The sequence below is a fragment of the Pleurodeles waltl genome, chromosome 9, assembly GCF_031143425.1.
Source record: "Pleurodeles waltl isolate 20211129_DDA chromosome 9, aPleWal1.hap1.20221129, whole genome shotgun sequence".
NCBI lineage: Eukaryota > Metazoa > Chordata > Amphibia > Caudata > Salamandridae > Pleurodeles > Pleurodeles waltl.
In genome coordinates this window covers 956,865,815-956,887,085 of record NC_090448.1, presented here as the reverse complement: position 1 = coordinate 956,887,085, position 21,271 = coordinate 956,865,815, and the positions used below count along the sequence as shown (strand labels likewise).

At 45.3% G+C, this 21,271-nt stretch overlaps 1 long non-coding RNA gene across 1 annotated transcript; it reads left to right on the top strand.

The window, feature by feature from the left end:
- Nucleotides 1–7,461: 7,461 nt before the first annotated feature.
- On the top strand, nucleotides 7,462–9,413 carry LOC138260144 (uncharacterized). Its single transcript, XR_011198815.1, has 2 exons — nucleotides 7,462–7,885; nucleotides 9,272–9,413. It is a non-coding gene; the product is annotated as an uncharacterized lncRNA (long non-coding RNA).
- Nucleotides 9,414–21,271: the final 11,858 nt, after the last annotated feature.

Genomic DNA, 21,271 nt, shown 5'->3' with positions numbered 1-21,271 from the left:
CGTCATGAAGAGAATGCCATGCCTCATTTTTTAAGTTCTGTTTCCGTTTTTTTTTGGCCTTTTTATACTCTTTCCTAGAAAAAGTGATTTCATGTTTGTCAGAATTTTGGCTATGTGGGTACTGTTTGAGTCTCTTATGGGCCTGTGTACATTCACTATCGAACCACCCTTTGTCTCCCCGTAATCTAGTTTTCCCCATACTTGCTGTAAGAGGCTGTTTTATTCCAGTAGTAATTGCGGTGAATGTTTTAATGTACTCCTGTGATCTGGTATTATCTAAAAGACAAATTTCAAACTCATTAGAGTATTTAGTCAGCAGTTGTTTCATAAAGCCTATAGGTTCAATCTGAGACCACTGAATAGTGTAACCATTCCCTGCGCCCAGTTCGATATTCGCTACCTTCTCTGCTGGATCCCTCCGTTTATTTATAGCTTGAGGCAATGCAAGGCTTAAACTTTGGGGATAGTGGTCGCTGAACACAATATCATGAATTTGATACTCAGATGTGCAAAAAGCAAAATTGTTAGAAACTAGTATAAAATCGATTATTGTATTAGCACATCTGCCGTTAAAAGTAGGTTTTAGCTGTGAGTTGCTATCACTTAGAGTATTGCAAAAGAAAAGGTCAAATTTGAATAAAACGTCGTTCAACAAATTACCATAATGGTTATGTGTGAAGTGGAATAAATCATCAATTCCACCTGTGCCAAAAGAACAGGGTTTCTCGTCTATTTGAGGGCACAGGTGAGTATTGAAATCGCCCCCCCACACAATGAAGGTCTCTTTGAGTGAATAATTACATACACGGTCCAAATCTTCCTGCAGTAACCTAAGTATAGAGGAAAATCTTTGCTGGAGGGCATTGTTATAAAAGTTAATAATCACCAATTGTGCTTTATTTTGTAATTCACATACTATCAATTGATAAAACATGTAAAAAATTTAACTAGAATCCTTTAGTAAATCAAACCTATTGGAGATAAATGTGGACAGTCCACCCTTGGCCCTGCCCAGTGAACTAGGAACTGCAGGGGTATGAAATGTCCTAAAATCTTTTATATGAATAGGAACCACGGACAAAGTCTCTTGTAAACAAATGCAAGAGAAAGATCTGATAAATTCTAGCAACTCCTCATTCTCGATTTTAGTACACAAACCCGCCACGTTCCAAAAGAAAAATTTATCTCCCACTGTGTTTCTCCCCAATCCCACAGGTGCAAGTTGTGTTACTTTCCTTGTTGGTGAGGAGATGTTAATCTCCGTCTCTATGTGGAATATGGGAGTTAATGTAGATATAGCCAATTGGACGGGAACTCCACTTATTGGAGTTTCATCAATAACGTCCTGTCTGGATAATTTTACCATTTCCATCCTTATGTCTCCCATGCTCCCCACCAGGCCATCGCCACCCTTCAGTAGGTCAGGCACAGAACTCATCGGTACAGGACTAATCCTGCCCACAGTCTGGTCTGTTAACAGTCAATCAACTTCTTCCAAGGAAAGGGCGTGGAATCTGTTCTTAGTAGGAAGCGTGTCATTACTTTCAAATCTACTTTGTTGTTTTGCAGAGTTAGGACTAGATCGATCATGCCTTGCGTTAAAATTGTAGAAAAAACCTAAAGGGAGCAGTGAAATGCCATTATCGGTAATCTGTCGCAGACTTAAATTACTCAAAATGTCTTGAACCAATTTTGGTGTTTTAAACGAGAGGACCACGCAGTCGCCTCTTAATGTTTTGTGGTTCCTACCCACCCATTTTACCCTTCTGACCATTTTAATATCTTCAAAGAGTGGATCGATCATGCCAGGTTTCATACTAGTCCCTATCCAATTCAATGATTTATTTCTCAGAGCTGTCCATGTTTCCCTATTATACACGGGCAAGGTAGGTACATTTGCAAGAACTACCAAATAAGAAGTTGCCGCGGGAGGAAGATCTAATATGTCTCTTAATGTTGATGGAATATCCCAGGAGGGTTTCAGTCTGTTCTGTGGCTCCAAAGCATTTGTGTTTGCTTTTAAATGTTGGGGACTTCTAGTACTGGTTGGAGAAAAACAAGGATCTGCGTGCCGTTGAGTGACCTGGGAAATAATTGGTGGATTATGTCACTTTTGAGCAAGTTTGAATTTCGGGTTAAATCAATGTCACCACAAAGTTGGGTAAATACAGGTGTTGGACCGAAAGACTGAGCCTTCATTAAAGTGAGCATTAACTCTATGTTTCCTCCACTTGGGTTAAACGCTTTATCATTAACTGAAAGGATGACCTAACTAGATATTCCAAAGCATTGATAGTGTCTAAGGTGTTAGTTTTCGCTTTAGCTGTGGTTTGTTTAGGCTTCTGGCCAGGTTTTATGTGTTCAAAATTAGTTTGAACATGTTCCATGGATTGAATTCCAAAATTGCCATATCTGTTTATAACAGATGGCTCTTGACTAGAGACTCTACCCTTTCTAACTAGCTTAGGTTTCCTTGTGCGTTTAGGTGAAAGTGAGTGCTCGTCAGCCTCTGAGATAGACTCATTTAAATAGTGGATACATAAATTTAAACCCTTTGTTTGGATCCCGCTTTCCAACAACTTTGTCGATTTTGGAGGGGTTAATGCTGGCGGAAGAGGGTTATTAAGAGCAGGAGGAGATCCCGACGGGCACTTCTGAGTTAGTATCCTTTCCTCAACGTTAGTAATCTGTTTATCAATAGCACCCATTGCTCCTGAAATAAATGTTAGTATTGAAGAGTGATCTTTATGAGTGGTAATATCTTTTGCACTTAGTTGCTTCCTCTTACCCATTTTTGGCTAGTTGCTTTATGCTAGGAGATTCAGCCAATATTGCTCCAAAATACTTCTGGCTAATAACTAAATTTAGGAAACCTAAAACAGATGAGATTAATCTAAAATGATCTTACAGCAATACAAAGATAAGAATAACCTTATCAAAATAGAGGGAGACTATTATCAAGATTACCTCCTAACGACCACACACTTCCAGGTCCCAGAGTCACAATCGCGGAGGAAATGTCAGGGGGGGCCCAGACCTGCCTCTTCCTGGCGATGACGGGCAAAGGATGGGCTCGCCCTTGGCGCGGGCTTTGCCCGGGCACTGCCCATGTGTCCCGCGAAGCGGGAGCATGAGCGTTGATTTAAAGGGGCCTCCTGGCCCGGCCCCTCCTTCTGGTGATGTCCAATTCGCGCTTCCCTGCGCCTGAAAGTTGATCAAATATATGTTTCATTCTGCTAAATCTAAGTATAAGCAGCATGAAACCAATAATTTACATAATATGACTACACAATGAATAAATCACTTGTCAATCATGTAAGCTAAGGTTAATGCGAGATACAGATTAACATATTATTTAAGCGCATACAAAAGAAATCAATTCTGCGTCATCAATTGCAAGACTAAGCTGAGATTCATAGAAAAAGGAGACTGAGAAAAGTGAAGATGTGATGGAGAATGAAAGAAAACAAAAATGTATGAACAGTAAGCTGTACCACAAGTGAGAGAGAGGCAAGAGGGAGAATAGAGAAAACAGGGAACAACATAAACCATGGAAATAATGAAAGAAAACAGAGTAACGAAGAAATGCAAAAGGGGCAGAAAAAAAGAGAATAAGAAAAGGAAGAGAGAGGCACTGAGAGCAGGTGACAGAGAGAGCATCATATCATGCAAAAGAGAGAAAGAAATGGTTATAGGAAGGGGGATTAGAGAGGATAAAAATAGGGGGACAAAGCTGATGAAAGAAACACCAGGGAAAGAAATAATTAGAGCAGTTTCAAAGAGAGTGTGAGCAAGCATGAGAAAGAGAATCATACATACAGAGCAAGAGATAGTGGGTTAAAGAAGTGTAGCTCTCGGTGCAGCAGATGAAGTGTCTTCCAGCCCAGGGGATCTGAGGGGCGCACTGCAGTACTACTATCCTTGTCTTTTACTACCCATCAGAGGCAGAAGATTGGGGCATGAGTAGGCTGCGCACTCACTAAATGGGTTCATAAAGCAAAAGTATTCTTTCATATGTGAGGAAAAAATAATTTAAAGCAGTGGTCTTCCCACGGTGGAGCCGACTGGCCCGTGTGGGGGTGGACAAGGGTCTTGGGGTTCCCCTAGGCTTTGGTAAGAATGGAACTGTTTGACATTTTACGATAATTACAGATTCGCAGAATACCAATTTGTTTATTTAAGGGGGTTCAGGATACATTGTTTAAAGCAACGGAGTGGCTAGAAAAATAAAATATCACACACTTGAACTGTATCCTGAATTGTATTGTGTAAACAATTGTGATATACAAGCCTCATTTGGAAGGAGTGGGTGCATTTTGCTCCCCTGTGGTAATTCAGAAAACAATATAGCACTTTACTCTTCAGTTCTCAAAGAATTTGGTCAAAAAGTTAGAGGCTTTCCCAAAAGTTTTATATGGGCACTTGCGAAATATTTTAGTTCATCCACGCCACATACTGTGGCTGACCTCTCTGAGATAAATGTGTCATTCCTTCCAAAGAAAAGCTAAAAAATGGGGGAAAAATGTATATTCAACAGAACAATTTTCAAACAAAGTGGCTAAAAAAACGATGGGGCAGATTTAAGAGGCCCTAGCGCCTCCTTGCTCCACACTAGCGTCATTTTTTTTATGTTAATGTGGCCCAATGAGGCCAAAATCGCTGAGGCATAATGTATGCAAAGGGGGTGTTCCCCCTTTAGGGTGGCCAAAAATCTAAGGGATTTCTTTGCATCTTTTTTTCTGCACATTTAACGCCTGCTCAGAGCAGGTGTTAAAAGGAGGCACACCAATAGTTCCAGTGGTCCTCAATGAACTTTGCAGGATTAGCGTCAACATTTTTTACGCTAATCCTGCAAAGCTCTGAACTAGCATCAGAAATTCTGACGCTAGTTCCTTATCTACCGCCTTGGTATGCTGGCTCTTAGATATGGCACACACATGGTGGCATTAGGGGGCGCTAAGGGGCGCAAGAAAAATGACGCTGCACTGGGTGCAGTGCCACTTTTCTTAAATCTGGCCGTGTTTTACAGACAGTTGTGAAAAGACACTCATGATTTATTTTGATACCTTTATGGTGAGCAAGACAAGGCATATGCACCACACCGACATTGTGGTGTGAAGTTTCTCGAAATCCATCTATCTCTCATCTTTCTTTCCATATGTGAATACTCCTTCACATTTGTCTTCCTTCTTTTATTCATCCTTTTTCTTTCATTGCTTGTTTCCATTTTTCTTCTTCTCATGTTGGCATCTGTCCCTCTTTTTTCTTTATTTCTTACATCCATTCCTTGTTTCAAGTCACGGGAGCCACAAGTAACAATGTAAAGATTTTAGGATTTTATATAAACCTCCCCCCATCTGGCTCCAATTGCTAAAGATGGAGACGAGGGTTCTTGATGCCCCTGACTTTGTTTAAAGAATAATTTAAATACACTAATACCACAACAATCAACTTTGACAAGTAAGAATAGAAATGGGCTGCTGCTGTGCATTCTCCATGATGGAAATATCAGTCTGTGGTCCTCCACCAGTCCCGATGAAGGCCTTGAATTAAAATAATTTGGGACCAAAAAGTGTTGACATACTCACCCATACAATATTTTCCAAACTCGCTTATGACGATAAATGGCTGATAAGAAAGGACTTTTAAAAATAAATAGTGCTCTCCTTTCAATTGGCAGAACATTGATCAAATAGATGTGAGCACAGAGCTCTGTAGCACCCTAACTAACTCTCGTATCTGTGTCTCACAGTTTATTCAAAATAAGGCTATTGTTGTAACATGCACCATTACAAATGATCACAAATTCCATATAACAACACATTGTTTAACAAGAACATTTCTGAATGCATAGCATTAAGACTTTTTACATGTATGCATCATTGTCGAATTCGAAGACCACGACATAGAAGACCCTCTTCTTCACTGGGTAGATACTATTAAGCTCTTCAGATGTTGCTACTTAAAGAAAAACATCTCTGAGAAGCTTCATTTACTTTTGTTTATAAATAAATACTTTTTATTTTCTCCGGTAGCCAATGAACATTTAGTTAAACAAAGCACAATGTTATGTAAGAACACCTTCTGCTTCACCGTCATTATGGATCATGCATATTTGCCAGGCAGAAAATGCAAAGCAGGTGAAAGGTATTTAATTATGTTGGAATTGTGTGTGTTCGATTAAAAGTTTTTAAGGAAAATATCCACCTGATTACAACAAAATGAATACCTGGAACATTATCAATAAATGTCAGACATACAATTCAAGGGTAGTTGCCCAGATGTTTTAAAATATAGGTCGTAATCAGAAAATATGAGTCCAAGGCCGGACTTTTAAGAATTTGATTTATTGACCTAAGAAGTGTTTCATGGGCATTTGTAAGGTCTTTATTTTTCTGACCATCAATTTTTTATCAGCTGAGGTTTGTCAAATGTGAATATATCCTATACTTAAGAAAAGAAAAGCAATTTAGTACAATAATCTTATGAATCAACCAATGTCCTCATTACAAACGGGATGATAATCCTGATTTGTGCTCATGCAGAAGTTTGCGATTGAATCATGATTACTACTGATGCAGTGATATTACACTTTACCCCTGCACTTCAAATCATATCAAATCAAATCATACTTTATTTTGACCATAGGTCATAAAAGTTTACACATAAAACGATAAAACACAAAAGGGCATTCATTATCATCGTGCTTTACAAAGCACCACACTGACTTAAAATAGAGTTTACATTAAATAAGAATAGCATCTCTAAGGCCAAAGTCTCTGGGAGTAAAAGGTCAATCATAGGCCAAGACGCTCCCGGTACAAGGATTTACATTTTGGTGCCAAAATTACTAAAACATCTGCACCACAAAATTAAGATTATACAAATGTTTAAGAACCAACAAGACAATAAAAGTTGTTACAGATTCAAGTTTTACGGTTATTACCATCTTCAAGATAAGAACAAATAATCCGACCCAGGATCTAAAGTGATACAATTTCATATTAAATCAAATAACATGCTTTGGCAAAAAAAGAGCCTACTGCCTGCACGATCATATAGCAAAGAAAGTGGGGAACAGGATTTGCATTTCAAAAACACATAATTTAATCATTCGCATTTCAAAAACACATCATTTAATCACGGTCAAATCATTAGAAGCTCGTACACAGTGTGACAAGAAGCATACATCATAACTTAAAACAGTTGTCAAATTCATGTTGAAATAGCGCACACACTAAACGAATGCATAGAAATAACCCTTTACAGCTAGCAGTGGTGGTAAAGTAACAGGGACACAGGTTAATTGCCCATGTACTATCTAAAAAAAAATCAGTTCCAAAGCCCTGTCCAAGCCACATGGTTAAATAGTTCTTTACCCGTAATACACGCTAAACACTGTGACCTGATGCTGTGATGGCCCTATGAAGAGTGGACCAAGCTGCTGAGTATGTATGTAGTAACTGCATTTACTACCTGTGACGGACCGGACTGGGTTGGCCCGCACTCTGCCCCTGCTTGTGCTGGCACTTCCCCTGCTGACTCGGAAGCATCTCCATGTCCCACCAATCACGAGGTCATAAGTCAGAGCTGGCGGGGAACTGGCCCTTTAAATCACCAGGCATCGCGTTATGCCGGGATGGAGGCGAACGAGAGAGGAAGGAGGGGGAGGCGAACAGCGAAGGAGACAACGGAAAAGAAGAGGACGAGAGCAACGGAGGAGGCGTACGGAGGATCCAGTGCCCTCACGGAGCAGTCCGCTCCGATCGAGTGCGGGAGGAGGGAGACGCCAAGGAAGTCGGTGTTCCCAATCGGGGACGAAGAGTGCGGACCCTGGGGAGCAGAACGCGACCACCCACCACGCTTCAGGAGGAGCGTTGCAGAGGCAAGTGCCTGGCAGTGGCCTGAGCAGGGTTAGGGAGGATAGGAGGGGGAGTAAAAACACAAGGGTTGGAAGGCATTTATGTAATAGACATAGTCACGTAGTTGGAGGGCACGTAGTATCACTAACAAATGCTCAAAAAGGGTAAGGGAAGCAGGATTTAAGGAGAAGGGGTAAAAACAAGTGCAACAAGGAAAAGGTTATTAAACAGGAAAAGAGAACAAGGTGCAAACAAGACAGTGACAGCGCGTCAGGGACCCAAGGGGAACAACCCAGACGAAAGGAGCAGAATAGCAACCAGAAAAGACACCGCAGACCAGAAAGAGAAAAGGGAGAGAGGGAGAGAGAGAGGGAGAGAGGGAGAGAGGGAGGGAGAGAGGGAGAGAGAGAGGGAGAGAGAGAGGGAGGGAGAGAGGGAGGGAGAGAGGGAGAGAGGGAGGGAGAGAGGGAGGGAGAGAGGGAGGGAGAGAGGGAGAGAGGGAGGGAGAGAGGGAGAGAGGGAGGGAGAGAGGGAGGGAGAGAGGGAGGGAGGGAGGGAGAGAGGGAGAGAGAGAGAGGGAGAGAGGGAGAGAGGGGGAGAGAGAGGGGGAGAGAGAGAGAGAGAGGGAGAGAGGGGGAGAGAGAGGGGGAGAGAGAGGGGGAGAGAGAGGGGGAGAGAGAGGGGGAGAGAGAGGGGGAGAGAGAGCGGGAGAGAGAGGGGGAGAGAGAGAGGGAGGGAGAGGGAGAGAGGGAGAGGGGGAGAGGGAGAGAGAGGGGGAGAGGGAGAGAGAGAGGGAGAGAGAGAGAGGGAGAGAGGGAGAGAGGGAGGGAGAGAGAGAGAGGGAGGGAGAGAGAGAGAGGGAGGGAGAGAGAGGGAGAGAGAGGGAGAGGGAGGGAGAGAGAGGGAGAGAGGGAGAGGGAGGGAGAGAGAGGGAGAGAGAGGGAGGGAGAGAGAGGGAGAGAGAGGGAGAGAGAGAGAGGGAGAGGGAGGGAGAGAGGGAGAGGGAGGGGGAGGGAGAGGGAGAGGGGGAGAGAGGGGGAGAGAGGGAGAGAGAGGGAGAGAGAGGGAGAGGGAGAGGGAGAGGGGGAGAGAGGGAGAGAGAGGGAGAGAGAGGGAGAGAGAGGGAGAGAGGGGGGAGGGAGAGGGGGGAGGGAGAGGGGGGAGGGAGAGGGGGGAGGGAGAGAGAGAGGGGGAGAGAGAGAGAGGGGGAGGGAGAGGGAGAGAGGGAGAGAGGGAGAGAGGGAGAGAGGGGGGGAGAGAGAGAGGGGGAGGGAGAGAGAGAGGGAGAGATATAAACCCAAAGACCAGGAAGAGAAAACCAGTGGAAAAAGGGAAAGACAGGAAGGAAATAATAAAAGCACCAACACTTACCGAGACTTTTCTTCTTATTCCCACCTGTGCTTCCCAAGAGACCTGAAGGAACAAAAAGAGAAGAGGAAGAAACCATGAACCCCTGGTTGGACTAGATATATGGAGGGAGACTACAACCCAAGACAAACATCCATTACAATAGACTGCTGTAATCAACCAATAAAATAACCCTTACCTGTATATTCGACGATTCTTGTGCAATTACTCGCGCCAAACCTGCAACACTACCAGTGTGGACAGGTCATATCTGCAAATTCTATGGGCATTGGCACGATCATATGAAGACAAAGCCTTGCACAGAGGGATGGTCCATTTTTCCCCTGGGAATTTTATATAGGGGGCAAAAAAAGACCAGGTGTTCAGTTGACTCCATAAATAAATTTCATTTTTTGCACTTATTGGCCTCAGGGCTATTCTGCGACCACTGGGCAGTAAAAGTTTTAACTGGTAAAGTGTTGTATCTGAACTGAAGGAATAAAGTGCCGGCACGTGCAGGTATTGGCAGATCAAGGAATTGCCCAGGCCATGGCTCCGGTTTAACGAGCAAAAATTCTGATGTTAAACGACCCACCCCATTATTATGAAGGATCTGCTCATTGGCCTTCTCCCAATATCTCAATTTGACTAATGAAATAGCGTTAGCTGGGATTGAGACGGGCCTCTCCCAAACTTGGGGGATGCCCAAATCATCCCAGACTAATTTCATCTCCCTCAGCCAACTGACCTTTTTCCAGCTACTTTGATTTCTTGTTAGGTTTTTAATTGCCTCACGAAAAGGTTCCAGTTCCCCTGCCCTCCAGAGGCAGATCCAATATAATGGGGGTCTCAAGCCCGCTACATCTTTAATACTGTTCATCCCAAGATCTAATCTGAGGGGGAGCATCAGGGTGCCCTTCCCCATCCTGGCTATGTCTAATAAAATTGTTGTCTTTAATTTGTAGAACTTACAGCTGTCTTTGAAAACCCCTTTGATCTGCCAATAGGCTGTATATTGCTGAGAGGGAGCTTAGTGAAGAGTAGACCGCTTTCCACTTGACATTACGTTTGTCGTGGTGAGATGCTGCGCATCGTCCCTAGAAACAGGGGCCTCACTTATGGGCAGCAGAACCCTAATAGATAGAATCAACGGGTCATGGTCGCTGTTCTTTTACCACCATATCGACCAAATGCCCCCACAAACGAATGTCTTGTAGAAGGTAATCAATATGACTCTTATAAGCTCCACTACTGAAGGTGGGGGAAGAATTTACATCTGAACAGGTGTGACCGTTGCAAGCACGGAGACTGTATGCAAGTGTAATGTCAACAATTTGATAAACCGTTCTGCTAATTCTACGACTTTTGTTCATTGCTAGTTGCCCCAAAGGATGTCCTCTTCTTGGTAAAGCTCCTGAGCCAATGGATAAGGCTCAAAAGTGGCATTAAAATCCCCTGCAATTAGAATACAGTGAGTGGTGAATCTGCTGGGTAAAACGTTGTCTAAAACAGTTAAGACATCAGATTCCCCTTCACTTGTTCCGCCAGGTACAATCTGTTCTAATTTATATGTAGAAATTAGCACACATTCCAAGTTTGCAACTCGGAACAGGGTAGAAGTTCTGGTCCAAGACAGCCAGGTTGGAGAGGTTTGAATTTCGCATGTCCGTTTGGCCGTAGCAAGGCAGTCGGCCAAACCAACATGTGCCTTTCAAACTGAAGTGGCCACTCCTCACTGCTGCCAAACATTGGCAGCAGTGACGCACTGGTCCCGCCCTGCCCTCAAACTGTTTGCTGGCAGAAAGCGTCAAAAATAAAATGGTAATAAAATCATTGTATTACCAATTTATTTTTGATGTTTTCTGCACAGCAGTGGGGGGTGGGTGTAGGAGGCTGGACTGGCTTGTAGTGAGTACCAAGGGGTACTTGCACCTTGCACCAGGCCCAGTTATCCCTTATTAGTGTATAGGGTGTCTAGCAGCTTAGGCTGATAGATAATGGTAGCTTAGCAGAGCAGCTTAGGCTGAACTAGGAGACGTGTGAAGCTACTACAGTACCACAAGTGTCACTTGCACAATATCATAAGAAAACACAAAACACAGTTATACTAAAAATAAAGGTACTTTATTTTTATGACAATATGCCAAAGTATCTTAGAGTGTACCCTCAGTGAGAGGATAGGAAATATACACAAGATATATATACACAATACCACAAATATGAAGTATAGTCTTAGAAAACAGTGCAAACAATGTATAGTTACAATAGGATGCAATGGGGACACATAGGGATAGGGGCAACACAAACCATATACTCCAAAAGTGGAATGCGAACCACAAATGGATCCCAAACCTATGTGACCTTGTCGCTGGGACTATTAGAAAATAGTGAGAGTTAGAAAAATAACCCTCCCCAAGACCCTGAAAAGTGAGTGCAAAGTGCACTAAAGTTCCCCTAAGGACAAAGAAGTCGTGTTAGAGGAATAATGCAGGAAAGACACAAACCAACAATGCAACAACGATGGATTTCCAATCTAGGGTACCTGTGGAACAAGGGGACCAAGTCCAAAAGTCACAAGCAAGTCGGAGATGGGCATATGCCCAGGAAATGCCAGCTGTGGGTGCAAAGAAGCTTCTACTGGACAGAAGAAGCTGAGGTTTCTGCAGGAACGAAAAGGGCTAGACACTTCCCCTTTGGTGGACGATCCCTCTCGCCATGGAAAGTCGTACAGAAGTGTTTTCCCGCCGAAAGAACGCCAACAAGCCTTGCTAGCTGCAAATTGTACGGTTAGCGTTTTTGGACGCTGCTGTGGCCCAGGAAGGACCAGGATGTCGCAAATTGCGCCAGGCGGTAGAGGGGACATCAAGCAACACAAGAAGCCCTCTCAGCAGCAGGTAGCACCCAGAGAAGTGCCAGAAACAGGCACTACGAGGATGCGTGAAACGGTGCTCACCCGAAGTTACACAAAGGAGTCCCACGTCGCCGGAGACCAACTTAGAAAGTCGTGCAATGCAGGTTAGAGTGCCGTGGACCCAGGCTTGGCTGTGCACGAAGGATTTCCACCGGAAGTGCACAGGGGCGGGAGTAGCTGCAAAAGTCGCGGTTCCCAGCAATGCAGTCTAGCGAGGTGAGGCAAGGACTTACCTCCACCAAACTTGGACTGAAGAGTCACTGGACTGTGGGAGTCACTTGGACAAAGTTGCTGGATTCGAGGGACCTCGCTCATCGTGCTGAGAGGAGACCCAAGGGACCGGTAATGCAGCTTTTTGGTGCCTGCGGTTGCAGGGGGAAGATTGCATCGACCCACGGGAGATTTCTTCGGAGCTTGTAGTGCAGAGAAGAGGCAGACTACCCCCACAGCATGCACCACCAGGAAAACAGTCGAGAAGGCGGCAGGATCAGCGTTACAGAGTTGCAGTAGTCGTCTTAGCTACTTTGTTGCAGTTTTGCAGGCTTCCAGCGCGGTCAGCAGTCGATTCCTTGGCGGAAGGTGAAGAGAGAGATGCAGAGGAACTCTGATGAGCTCTTGCATTCGTTATCTAAAGTTTCCCCAGAGACAGAGACCCTAAATAGCCAGAAAAGAGGGTTTGGCTACTTAGGAGAGAGGATAGGCTAGCAACACCTGAAGGAGCCTATCAGAAGGAGTCTCTGACGTCACCTGGTGGCACTGTCCACTCAGAGCAGTCCAGTGTGCCAGCAGCACCTCTGTTTCCAAGATGGCAGAGGTCTGGAGCACACTGGAGGAGCTCTGGACACCTCCCAGGGGAGGTGCAGGTCAGGGGAGTGGTCACACCCCTTTCCTTTGTCCAGTTTCGCGCCAGAGCAGGGCTAAGGGGTCCCCTGAACCGGTGTAGACTGGCTTATGCAGAATTGGGCACATCTGTGCCCAAGAAAGCATTTCCAGAGGCTGGGGGAGGCTACTCCTCCCCTGCCTTCACACCATTTTCCAAAGGGAGAGGGTGTAACACCCTCTCTAAGAGGAAGTCCTTTGTTCTGCCATCCTGGGACAAGCCTGGCTTGACCCCAGGAGGGCAGAAGCCTGTCTGAGGGGTTGGCAGCAGCTGCAGTGAAACCCCAGAAAAGGCAGTTTGGCAGTACCAGGGTCTGTGCTACAGACCCCTGGGATCATGGGATTGTGCCAACTATGCCAGGATGGCATAGAGGGGGTAATTCCATGAACATAGACATGTTACATGGCCATATTCGGAGTTACCATTGTGAAGCTACATATAGGTAGTGACCTATATGTAGTGCACGCGTGTAATGGTGTCCTCGCACTCACAAAGTCCGGGGAATTGGCCCCGAACAATGTGGGGGCACCTTGGCTAGTGCAAGGGTGCCCTCAGACTAAGTAACTTTGCACCTAACCTTTACCAGGTAAAGGTTAGACATATAGGTGACTTATAAGTTACTTAAGTGCAGTGTAAAATGGCTGTGAAATAACGTGGACGTTATTTCACTCAGGCTGCAGTGGCAGGCCTGTGTAAGAATTGTCAGAGCTCCCTATGGGTGGCAAAAGAAATGCTGCAGCCCATAGGGATCTCCTGGAACCCCAATACCCTGGGTACCTCAGTACCATATACTAGGGAATTATAAGGGTGTTCCAGTAAGCCAATGTAAATTGGTAAAATTGGTCACTAGCCTGTTAGTGACAATTTGAAAGAAATGAGAGAGCATAACCACTGAGGTTCTGATTAGCAGAGCCTCAGTGAGACAGTTAGTCACTACACAGGTAACACATTCAGGCACACTTATGAGCACTGGGGCCCTGGTGAACAGGGTCCCAGTGACACATACAACTAAAACAACATATATGCAGTGAAAAATGGGGGTAACATGACAGGCAAGATGGTACTTCCCTACACAACCCCCCCCCCCCCCCCCCCCCAAACGAAGGACAATAAGACTAGCCATGACCTGATGAGTCTTCATTGTCTAAGTGGAAATATCTGGAGAGTCCATCTGCATTGGAGTGGCTACTCCCAGGTCTATGTTCCACTGTATAGTCCATTCCCTGTAGGGATATAGACCACCTCAACAATTTAGGATTTTCCCCTTTCATTTGTTTTAGCCAAAGTAGAGGTTTGTGGTCTGTCTGAACAATGAAGTGAGTGCCAAACAGGTATGGCCTCAACTTCTTCAGAGCCCAGACCACAACAAAGGCCTCCCTCTCTATGGCAGACCAACGCTTTTCTCTAGGGGTCAACCTCCTACTAATAAAAGCAACAGGTTGATCCTGGCCCTCAGAATTAAGTTGTGATAGGACTGCCCCTACTCCTAATTCAGATGCATCAGTTTGGACATAGATTTTTTTAGAGTAACAAGGGCTTTTCAGGACAGGTGCAGAGCACATGGCCTGCTTCAGCTCCTCAAAAGCTTTCTGACAGTTTGCTTTCCATAATACCTTTTTAGGCATTTTCTTGGATGTGAGGTCATTAAGAGGGGCTGCAATGGAGCCATAGTTCCTAATGAACCTCCTGTAATACCCAGTGAGGCCTAGGAAGGCTCTCACCTGGGTCTGAGTAGTAGGGGGAACCCAATCAATAATTGTTTGGATTTTCCCCTGTAGTGGTGCAATCTGTTCCCCACCAACAAGGTGTCCCAGATAAACCACCTTTCCCTGCCCTATCTGGCACTTTGAAGCCTTGATAGTGAGGCCTGCCTTTTGCAGGGCCTCCAAAACTTTCCATAGGTGGACCAGGTGATCATCCCAGCTGGAGCTAAAGACAGCTATATCGTCCAAATATGCTGCACTGAAAGCTTCCAGCCCTGGCAGGACTGTATTCACCAACCTCTGAAAAGTGGCAGGTGCATTTTTCAAACCAAAAGGCATTACAGTAAACTGGTAATGGCCTCCAATGGTTGAAAATGCAGTTTTAGGTTTAGCATCTTCTGACAATTTGATCTGCCAATACCCTGCAGTCAAATCAAAAGTGCTTAGATACTTGGCAGATGCCAGTGTATCTATGAGCTTATCTGCCCTGGGTATAGGGTGAGCATCAGTTTTGGTTACCAGGTTGAGACCTCTATAGTCTACACAAAACCGCATTTCCTTCTTTCCATCTTTGGAATGGGGTTTTGGTACAAGTACCACAGGAGAAGCCCATGGACTTTCAGAGTGCTCAACCACTCCTAGTTCTAACATTTTCTGTACCTCTTGCTTTATGCAGTCCCTGACATGGTCAGGCTGCCTATAGATCTTACTTTTGACAGGTAAACTGTCTCCAGTATCTATAGTGTGCTCACACCAAGAAGTGGTACCTGGCACAGTAGAGAAGAGTTCAGAGAATTGATCTAGGAGATTTATGCAATGGTCTTTCTGCTCAGCAGTAAGACAATCAGCCAAAACTACACCTTCCACAAGAGCATCTTGTTCTGTGGAAGAGAAGAGATCAGGTAGAGGATCACTGTCTTCTTCCTGTCCCTCATCAGTTGCCATGAGCAGGGTGAGATCAGCCCTGTCATAGTAGGGTTTCAGGCGGTTTACATGGAGTACCCTAAGGGGACTCCTTGCAGTGCCTAAGTCAACTAAATAGGTGACTTCACCCTTTTTCTCAACAATTGTGTGGGGTCCACTCCATTTGTCTTGGAGTGCTCTTGGGGCCACAGGCTCCAAGACCCACACTTTCTGCCCTGGTTGGTACTGAACCAAAACAGCCTTCTGATCATGCCATTGCTTCTGGAGCTCTTGGCTGGCCTGAAGGTTTTTACTGGCCTTTTTCATATACTCAGCCATCCTTGATCTGAGGCCAAGTACATAATCCACAATATCTTGTTTTGGAGCTTTTAAAGGTTGTTCCCAACCCTCCTTGACAAGTGTGAGTGGACCCCTGACAGGGTGTCCAAAAAGAAGTTCAAAGGGGCTGAAGCCCACTCCTTTCTGGGGTACCTCCCTGTAGGCAAAAAGGAGGCATGGTAGAAGGATATCTCATCTCCTGCGGAGTTTTTCAGGGAGACCCATAATCATGCCTTTGAGAGTTTTATTAAATCTCTCCACCAGTCCATTTGTTTGTGGATGATAGGGTGTAGTGAATTTATGAATTACACCACACTCCTTCCACATGGCCTTTAAGTATGCAGACATGAAATTGCTTCCCCTGTCTGATACTACTTCCTTTGGGAAATCCACCCTGGAAAATATTCCCAGGAGGGCTTTTGCCACTGCAGGAGCTGTAGTGGTCCTTCAAGGAATAGCTTCAGGATATCTTGTGGCATGGTCCACTACCACCAAGATAAACCTATTGCCTGAAGCAGTAGGAGGGTCAAGGGGGCCAACTATGTCAACCCCTACCCTTTCAAAGGGAACCCCAACCACAGGCAGTGGAATAAGGGGTGTCTTTGGGGTGCCACCTGTCTTGCCACTGGCTTGACAGGTTTCACAGGACTTACAAAAATCTTTTGTGTCCTCAGACATTCTAGGCCAATGAAACAAGGGAACAAGCCTGTCACAAGTTTTCATTTGTCCCAGATGCCCAGCTAGGGGAATGTTGTGGGCAGGAGTTAGGAGGAACTTTCTGTACTCCTGAGGAATCACTAATCTCCTGGCAGCTCCAGGTTTAGGATCCCTTGCCTCAGTGTACAAGAGGTTGTCCTCCCAGTAAACTCTGTGAGAGTCACTGACATCCCCATTAGCCTGTTTGACAGCTTGCTGCCTTAGACCCTCTAATGTGGGACAGGTTTGCTGTGCCACACTCAGCTCCTCCATGGCAGGCCCCCCTTCACCCAAAAGCTCAGCAGTGTCTGCTTCCAGCTCCTCTGGTGTAGGTTCTGCACAGGGTGGAAATTCTTCTTCCTCAGAAGTAGAATCCACTGTAGAGGGAGGGATAGTAGGAAGTGGTTTGCTTCTACTAGCCCTCGCTTTAGGTAGCAGTTGGTCCATTGTTCCAGGATCCAAGCTTCCCTGTCCTTTTTGCTTTTTGGCCTGAGCCCTGGTTAAAGCAAAAATATGCCCTGGGATGCCCAGCATTGCTGCATGGACCTCTAACTCCACATCTGACCAAGCTGATGTCTCCAAATCATTTCCTAGTAGACAGTCTACAGGTAAATCTGTGGCTACCACAACTTTCTTTGGACCAGTAACCCCCCCCCAGTTGAGATTAACAACAGCCATGGGGTGGCTAAGTGTGTTGTTGTGAGCATCAGTTACTTGGTACTGGTGACCAAGTAGGTGTTGTTCAGGGTGGACCAGTTTCTCTATGACCATAGTCACACTGGCTCCAGTGTCCCTGTAGGCCTGAACCTCAACACCATTTATTAGGGGTAGCTGCTTGTACTTATCCATATTAAGGGGACAAGCAACTAAGGTGGCTAAATCAATAGCCCCCTCAGAGACTAGTATAGCCTCTGTGGTCTCCCTAACCAGACCAACCCCAACTAAGTTACCAATAGTGAGGCCAGCTACTCCCTTGGATTGGCTATTAGTAGGTTTGCTCCCACCACCACTGCTATTAGTAGGGACACTAGGTGTAGCAGTAGGGGTTGTAGTGGTAGGAGGCTTGGTGCTTTTCTTTGGACAACTGGGATCTGTTGTCCAATGGCCTTTTACTTTACATAAATAGTACCATGGTTTCTTTTCTTTGTTTTGATTAAAGGAGGATTTGGACCCACCACCCCCACCAGAGTGTTTTTGTGGGCCTGATGAAGACTCATTTTTAGATTTGTCCCCACCCTTGTCAGAAGACTTACCATCCTTCTTTTTGTTGCCATCTTTGTCACCCCCTGTATGAACTTTTCTGTTCACCCTTGTTCTGACCCATTTGTCTGCCTTCCTTCCCAATTCTTGGGGAGAGGTCAGATCAGAGTCCACCAAGTACTGGTGCAACAAATCAGACACACAATTATTAAGAATATGTTCTCTCAGGACCAAGTTATACAGGCTGTCATAATCAGTAACTTTACTGCCATGTAACCACCCCTCCAAGGCCTTCACTGAATGGTCAATGAAATCAACCCAGTCTTGTGAAGACTCCTTTTTGGTCTCTCTGAACTTTATCCTGTACTGTTCAGTGGTTAAGCTATAACCATCCAGGAGTGCATTCTTAAGAACTGTCAAATTATTGGCATCACTTTCTTTCACAGTAAGGAGCCTATCCCTACCTTTTCCACTAAATGATAGCCATAGGATAGCAGCCCACTGCCTTTGAGGGACATCCTGTACAACACAGGCCCTCTCAAGTGCAGCAAACCACTTGTTAATGTCATCCCCCTCCTTATAAGGGGGAACTATCTTATGCAGATTCCTGGAATCATGTTCTTTTGCAGGATGACTATGGGGAATACTGCTGCTGCCACCATGGGTTTCTAAACCCAGTTTCTGTCTCTCCTTCTCTACTTCTAAAGTCTGTCTATCCAAATCCAGCTGTTGCTTCTTGAGCTTCAGTCTGGTTTGTTCCACTCTCAATCTATTGAGCTCCCTTTCTAACAATCTGTCATCAGGGTGGGTGGGAGGGACATGTCTTGAAACAGAAGTATGATGAGAATGGACAGAAGGAGACCTGTCCCTTACAGAGGGCACCCTAACAGCTTGGCTGACAGTGTAATGTGAGAGCACATCATCTGTATGATGTGACTCCACCTCAGTACCAACTATGCTAGACTGTCTTGTAATGGGAAGGCTAAGAAGTTTCTTTCCTGAACCTTTACCTGGGAGAGTCCCTGGATCAGATTGGGAACCATTAGCTACTTTTTCAACAGATTGGGCACTTTTAGCCTTATCTTGTTCTCTAAGCATGTTAAGTAACAATTCCAAGGAAGGATTCTTCCCTACACTCAAACCTCTCTCTACACAGAGACTCCTTGCTCCTTTCCAGCTAAGGTGGTCATATGCAAGTTTGGACTGATCAACATTTTGGCCTGTGCCAGACATTTTTTAGAGAGAGTTAAAGTGATAGAAAAAGAGAAAAAAGTTTTCAGAACTTTTAGAAAGACAGAAAAAAAACTTTTAAAACTTTTTAGAACTTTTTAGAAAGTTTAGAAGTACTTTTCAGCACTTAGAAAAGAGTGAAAAGAGGAAATGCAAAACCTTTTGGTTATGTGTATATACACTGAACTTGTTTTGTATATTTTTCTCTTACGAAAAGTACAATGACAAGAGTGGTAAGTAGTTTCAAAGCACTTATCCCACCACTGCACAACCAATGTAGGAGGCTGGACTGGCTTGTAGTGAGTACCAAGGGGTACTTGCACCTTGCACCAGGCCCAGTTATCCCTTATTAGTGTATAGGGTGTCTAGCAGCTTAGGCTGATAGGTAATGGTAGCTTAGCAGAGCAGCTTAGGCTGAACTAGGAGACGTGTGAAGCTACTACAGTACCACAAGTGTCACTTGCACAATATCATAAGAAAACACAATACACAGTTATACTAAAAATAAAGGTACTTTATTTTTATGACAATATGCCAAAGTATCTCAGAGTGTACCCTCAGTGAGAGGATAGGAAATATACACAAGATATATATACACAATACCAAAAATATGCAGTATAGTCTTAGAAAACAGTGCAAACAATGTATAGTTACAATAGGATGCAATGGGGACACATAGGGATAGGAGCAGCACAAACCATATACTCCAAAAGTGGAATGCGAACCACGAATGGATCCCAAACCTATGTGACCTTGTAGAGGGTCGCTGGGACTATTAGAAAATAGTGAGAGTTAGAAAAATAACCCTCCCCAAGACCCTGAAAAGTGAGTGCAAATTGCATTAAAGTTCCCCTAAGGACAAAGAAGTCGTGTTAGAGGAATAATGCAGGAAAGACACAAACCAACAATGCAACAATGATGGATTTCCAATCTAGGGTACCTGTGGAACAAGGGGACCAAGTCCAAAAGTCACAAGCAAGTCGGAGATGGGCATATGCCCAGGAAATGCCAGCTGTGGGTGCAAAGAAGCTTCTACTGGACAGAAGAAGCTGAGGTTTCTGCAGGAACGAAAAGGGCTAGAGACTTTCCCTTTGGTGGACGGATCTCTCTCGCCATGGAGAGTCGTGCAGAAGTGTTTTCCCGCCGAAAGAACGCAAACAAGCCTTGCTAGCTGCAAATTGTGCGGTTAGCGTTTTTGGAGGCTGCTGTGGCCCAGGAAGAACCAGGATGTCGCAAATTGCGCCAGGAGGTAGAGGGGACGTCGAGCAAGACAAGGAGCCCTCTCAGCAGCAGGTAGCACCCAGAGAAGTGCCAGAAACAGGCACTATGAGGATGCATGAAACGGTGCTCACCCGAAGTTACACAAAGGAGTCCCACGTCGCCGGAGACCAACTTAGAAAGTCGTGCAATGTAGGTTAGAGTGCCGTGGACCCAGGCTTGGCTGTGCACGAAGGATTTCTGCCGGAAGTGCACAGGGGCCGGAGTAGTTGCAAAAGTTGCGGTTCCCAGCAATGCAGTCTAGCGAGGTGAGGCAAGGACTTACCTCCACCAAACTTGGACTGAAGAGTCACTGGACTGTGGGAGTCACTTGGACAGGGTTGCTGGATTCGAGGGACCTCGCTCGTCGTGCTGAGAGGAGACCCAAGGGACTGGTAATGCAGCTTTTTGGTGCCTGCGGTTGCAGGGGGAAGATTCCGTCGACCCACAGGAGATTTCTTCGGAGGTTCTAGTGCAGAGAGGAGGCAGACTACCCCCACAGCATGCACCACCAGGAAAACAGTCGAGAAGGCGGCAGGATCAGCGTTACAGAGTTGCAGTAGTCGTCTTAGCTACTTTGTTGCAGTTTTGCAGGCTTCCAGCGCGGACAGCAGTCGATTCCTTGGCAGAAGGTGAAGAGAGAGATGCAGAGGAACTCTGATGAGCTCTTGCATTCGTTATCTAAAGTTTCCCCAGAGACAGAGACCCTAAATAGCCAGAAAAGAGGGTTTGGCTACTTAGGAGAGAGGATAGGCTAGCAACACCTGAAGGAGCCTATCAGAAGGAGTCTCTGACGTCACCTGGTGGCACTGGCCACTCAGAGCAGTCCAGTGTGCCAGCAGCACCTCTGTTTCCAAGATGGCAGAGGTCTGGAGCACACTGGAGGAGCTCTGGACACCTCCCAGGGGAGGTGCAGGTCAGGGGAGTGGTCACTCCCCTTTCC